Below are 6000 nucleotides of genomic sequence, written 5' to 3'. Positions count from 1 at the left end.
AGAACGACCAGTTTTGACATAACTGATTTTCGGTGGCTCAGACGATATTTTCATGGGCTATAGGCTTACCGTTTTTCCAATTTTTGCGTGAAAATTATTTCCGCTTATTCGTTTATTTATAGCGTAAATCGTCGTCAGCGCATGCGTAGGAAGGGATGTACGCGAAGAACGACCAGTTTCGACATAAGTTATTTTCGGTGGCTCAGGCAATATTTTCATGGGCTATAGGCTTACCGTTTTTCCAATTTTTGCGTGAAAATTATTTCCGCTCATTCGTTTATTTATAGCGTAAATCGTCGTCAGCGCATGCGTAGGAAAGGATGTACGCGAAGAACGAGCAGTTTCGACATAACTTATTTTCGGTGGCTCAGACGATATTTTCATGGGCTATAGGCTTACCGTTTTTCCAATTTTCGCGTGAAAATTATTTCCGCTTATTTGTTTATTTATAGCGTAAATCGTCGTCAGCGCATGCGTAGGAAGGGATGTACGCGAAGAACGACCAGTTTCGACATAACTTATATTCGGTGGCTCAGACGATATTTTCATGGGCTATAGGCTTACCGTTTTTCCAATTTTTGCGCGAAAATTATTTCCGCTTATTCGTTTATTCATAGCGTAAATCGTCGTCAGCGCATGCGTAGGAAGGGATGTACGCGAAGAACGACCAGTTTCGACATAAGTTATTTTCGGTGGCTCAGACGATATTTTCATGGGCTATAGGCTTACCGTTTTTCCAATTTTTGCGTGAAAATTATTTCCGCTTATTCGTTTATTTATAGCGTAAATCGTCGTCAGCGCATGCGTAGGAAGGGATGTACGCGAAGAACGACCAGTTTCGACATAAGTTATTTTCGGTGGCCCAGGCGATATTTTCATGGGCTATAGGCTTACCGTTTTTCCAATTTTTGCGTGCAAGTTATTTCCGCTTATTCGTTTATTTATAGCGTAAATCGTCGTCAGCGCATGCGTAGGAAGGGATGTACGCGAAGAACGACCAGTTTCGACATAACTTATTTTCGGTGGCTCAGGCGATATTTTCATGGGCTATAGGCTTACCGTTTTTCCAATTTTTGCATGAAAATTATTTCCGCTTATTCGTGTATTTATAGCGTAAATCGTCGTCAGCGCATGCTTGGGAAGGGATGTACGCGAAGAACGCGCAGTTTCAACATAACTGATTTTCGGTGGCTCAGACGATATTTTCATGGGCTATAGGCTTACCGTTTTTCCAATTTTTGCTTGAAAATTATTTCCGCCCATTCGTTTATTTATAGCGTAAATCGTCGTCAGCGCATGCGTAGGAAGGGATGTACGCGAAGAACGCGCAGTTTCGGCATAACTTATTTTCGGTGGCTCAGGCGATATTTTCATGGGCTATAGAAAATTATTTCCGCTTATTCGTTTATTTATAGCGTAAATCGTCGTCAGCGCATGCGTAGGAAGGGATGTACGCGAAGAACGACCAGTTTCGACATAACTTATTTTCGGTGGCTCAGGCGATATTTTCATGGGCTATAGGCTTACCGTTTTTCCAATTTTTGCGTGAAAATTATTTCCGCTTATTCGTTTATTTATAGCGTAAATTGTCGTCAGCGCATGCGTAGGAAGGGATGTACGCGAAGAACGAGCAGTTTCGATATAAGTTATTTTCGGTGGCTGAGACGATATTTTCATGGGCTATAGGCTTACCGTTTTTCCAATTTGTCGTGAAAATTATTTCCGCTCATTCGTTTATTTATAGCGTAAATCGTCGGCAGCGCATGCGTAGGAAGGGATGTACGCGAAGAACGACCAGTTTCGACATAAGGTATTTTCGGTGGCTCAGACGATATTTTCATGGGCTATAGGCTTACCGTTTTTCCAATTTTTGCGTGAAAATTATTTCCGCTTATTCGTTTATTTATAGCGTAAATCGTCGTCAGCGCATGCGTAGGAAGGGATGTACGCGAAAAACGACCAGTTTTGACATAACTGATTTTCGGTGGCTCAGACGATATTTTCATGGGCTATAGGCTTACCGTTTTTCCAATTTTTGCGTGAAAATTATTTCCGCTTATTCGTTTATTTATAGCGTAAATCGTCGTCAGCGCATGCGTAGGAAGGGATGTACGCGAAGAACGACCAGTTTCGACATAAGGTATTTTCGGTGGCTCAGACGATATTTTCATGGGCTATAGGCTTACCGTTTTTCCAATTTTTGCGTGAAAATTATTTCCGCTTATTCGTTTATTTATAGCGTAAATCGTCGTCAGCGCATGCGTAGGAAGGGATGTACGCGAAGAACGACCAGTTTTGACATAACTGATTTTCGGTGGCTCAGACGATATTTTCATGGGCTATAGGCTTACCGTTTTTCCAATTTTTGCGTGAAAATTATTTCCGCCCATTCGTTTATTTATAGCGTAAATGGTCGTCAGCGCATGCGTAGGAAGGGATGTACGCAAAGAACGAGCAGTTTCGATATAAGGTATTTTCGGTGGCTGAGACAATATTTTCATGGGCTATAGGCTTACCGTTTTTCCAATTTTTGCGTGAAAATTATTTCCGCTTATTCGTTTATTTATAGCGTAAATTGTCGTCAGCGCATGCGTAGGAAGGGATGTACGCGAAGAACGAGCAGTTTCGACATAACTGATTCTCGGTGGCTCAGACGATATTTTCATGGGCTATAGGCTTACCGTTTTTCCAATCTTTGCGTGAAAATTATTTCCGCTTATTCGTTTATTTATAGCGTAAATTGTCGTCAGCGCATGCGTTGGAAGGGATGTACGCGAAGAACGAGCAGTTTCGACATAACTTATTTTCGGTGGCTCAGACGAAATTTTCATGGGCTATAGGCTTACCGTTTTTCCAATTTTTTCGTGAAAATTATTTCCGCTTATTCGTTTATTTATAGCGTAAATTGTCGTCAGCGCATGCGTAGGAAGGGATGTACGCGAAGAACGAGCAGTTTCGACATAACTTATTTTCGGTGGCTCAGACGATATTTTCATGGGCTATAGGCTTACCGTTTTTCCAATTTTTGCGTGAAAATTATTTCCGCTTATTCGTTTATTTATAGCGTAAATTGTCGTCAGCGCATGCGTAGGAAGGGATGTACGCGAAGAACGAGCAGTTTCGATATAAGTTATTTTCGGTGGCTGAGACGATATTTTCATGGGCTATAGGCTTACCGTTTTTCCAATTTGTCGTGAAAATTATTTCCGCTTATTCGTTTATTTATAGCGTAAATCGTCGTCAGCGCATGCGTAGGAAGGGATGTACGCGAAGAACGACCAGTTTCGACATAAGGTATTTTCGGTGGCTCAGACGATATTTTCATGGGCTATAGGCTTACCGTTTTTCCAATTTTTGCGTGAAAATTATTTCCGCTTATTCGTTTATTTATAGCGTAAATCGTCGTCAGCGCATGCGTAGGAAGGGATGTACGCGAAAAACAACCAGTTTTGACATAACTGATTTTCGGTGGCTCAGACGATATTTTCATGGGCTATAGGCTTACCGTTTTTCCAATTTTTGCGTTAAAATTATTTCCGCTTATTCGTTTATTTCTAGCGTAAATCGTCGTCAGCGCATGCTTGGGAAGGGATGTACGCGAAGAACGCGCAGTTTCAACATAACTGATTTTCGGTGGCTCAGACGATATTTTCATGGGCTATAGGCTTACCGTTTTTCCAATTTTTGCTTGAAAATTATTTCCGCCCATTCGTTTATTTATAGCGTAAATCGTCGTCAGCGCATGCGTAGGAAGGGATGTACGCGAAGAACGCGCAGTTTCGGCATAACTTATTTTCGGTGGCTCAGGCGATATTTTCATGGGCTATAGAAAATTATTTCCGCTTATTCGTTTATTTATAGCGTAAATCGTCGTCAGCGCATGCGTAGGAAGGGATGTACGCGAAGAACGACCAGTTTCGACATAACTTATTTTCGGTGGCTCAGGCGATATTTTCATGGGCTATAGGCTTACCGTTTTTCCAATTTTTACGTGAAAATTATTTCCGCCCATTCGTTTATCTATAGCGTAAATCGTCGTCAGCGCATGCGTAGGAAGGGATGTACGCGAAGAACGACCAGTTTCGACATAAGGTATTTTCGGTGGCTCAGACGATATTTTCATGGGCTATAGGCTTACCGTTTGTCCAATTTTTGCGTGAAAATTATTTCCGCTTATTCGTTTATTTATAGCGTAAATCGTCGTCAGCGCATGCGTAGGAAGGGATGTACGCGAAGAACGACCAGTTTCGACATTAGTTATTTTCGGTGGCTCAGACGATATTTTCATGGGCTATAGGCTTACCGTTTTTCCAATTTTCGCGTGAAAATTATTTCCGCTTATTCGTTTATTTATAGCTTAAATCGTCGTCAGCGCATGCGTAGGAAGGGATGTACGCGAAGAACGAGCAGTTTCGACATAACTTATTGTCGGTGGCTCAGGCGATATTTTCATGGGCTATAGGCTTACCGTTTTTTCAATTTTTGCGTGAAAATTATTTCCGCTTATTCGTTTATTTATAGCGTAAATCGTCGTCAGCGCATGCGTAGGAAGGGATGTACGCGAAGAACGACCACTTTCGACATAAGTTATTTTCGGTGGCTCAGGCGATATTTTCATGGGCTATAGGCTTACCGTATTTCCAATTTTTAGGTGAAAATTATTTCCGCCCATTCGTTTGTTTATAGCGTAAATCGTCGTCAGCGCATGCGTAGGAAGGGATGTACGCGAAGAACGAGCAGTTTCGACATTACTTATTTTCGGTGGCTCAGACGATATTTTCATGGGCTATAGGCTTACCGTTTTTCCAATTTATGCGTGTAAATTATTTCCGCTTATTCGTTTATTTATAGCGTAAATTGTCGTCAGCGCATGCGTAGGAAGGGATGTACGCGAAGAACGAGCAGTTTCGACAGAAGTTATTTTCGGTGGCTGAGACGATATTTTCATGGGCTATAGGCTTACCGTTTTTCCAATTTTTGCGTGAAAATTATTTCCGCTTATTCGTTTATTTATAGCGTAAATTGTCGTCAGCGCATGCGTAGGAAGGGATGTACGCGAAGAACGAGCAGTTTCGACATAACTTATTTTCGGTGGCTCAGACGATATTTTCATGGGCTATAGGCTTACCGTTTTTCCAATTTTTGCATGAAAGTTATTTCCGCCCATTCGTTTATTTATAGCGTAAATCGTCGTCAGCGCATGCGTAGGAAGGAATGTACGCGAAGAACGAGCAGTTTCGACATAAGTTATTTTCGGTGGCTCAGACGATATTTTCATGGGCTATAGGCTTACCGTTTTTCCAATTTTTGCGTGAAAATTATTTCCGCTTATTCGTTTATTTATAGCGTAAATCGTCGTCAGCGCATGCGTAGGAAGGGATGTACGCGAAGAACGAGCAGTTTCGATATAAGTTATTTTCGGTGGCTGAGACGATATTTTCATGGGCTATAGGCTTACCGTTTTTCCAATTTGTCGTGAAAATTATTTCCGCTTATTCGTTTATTTATAGCGTAAATCGTCGTCAGCGCATGCGTAGGAAGGGATGTACGCGAAGAACGACCAGTTTTGACATAACTGATTTTCGGTGGCTCAGACGATATTTTCATGGGCTATAGGCTTACCGTTTTTCCAATTTTTGCGTGAAAATTATTTCCGCTTATTCGTTTATTTATAGCGTAAATCGTCGTCAGCGCATGCGTAGGAAGGGATGTACGCGAAGAACGAGCAGTTTCGGCATAATTTATTTTCGGTGGCTCAGGCGATATTTTCATGGGCTATAGGCTTACCGTTTTTCCAATTTGTCGTGAAAATTATTTCCGCTTATTCGTTTATTTATAGCGTAAATCGTCGTCAGCGCATGCGTAGGAAGGGATGTACGCGAAGAACGACCAGTTTCGACATAAGGTATTTTCGGTGGCTCAGACGATATTTTCATGGGCTATAGGCTTACCGTTTTTCCAATTTTTGCGTGAAAATTATTTCCGCTTATTCGTTTATTT

The sequence above is a fragment of the Dermacentor andersoni genome, chromosome 11, assembly GCF_023375885.2.
Source record: "Dermacentor andersoni chromosome 11, qqDerAnde1_hic_scaffold, whole genome shotgun sequence".
Classification (NCBI taxonomy): domain Eukaryota; kingdom Metazoa; phylum Arthropoda; class Arachnida; order Ixodida; family Ixodidae; genus Dermacentor; species Dermacentor andersoni.
Note: the sequence above shows the minus strand (reverse complement) of the source record.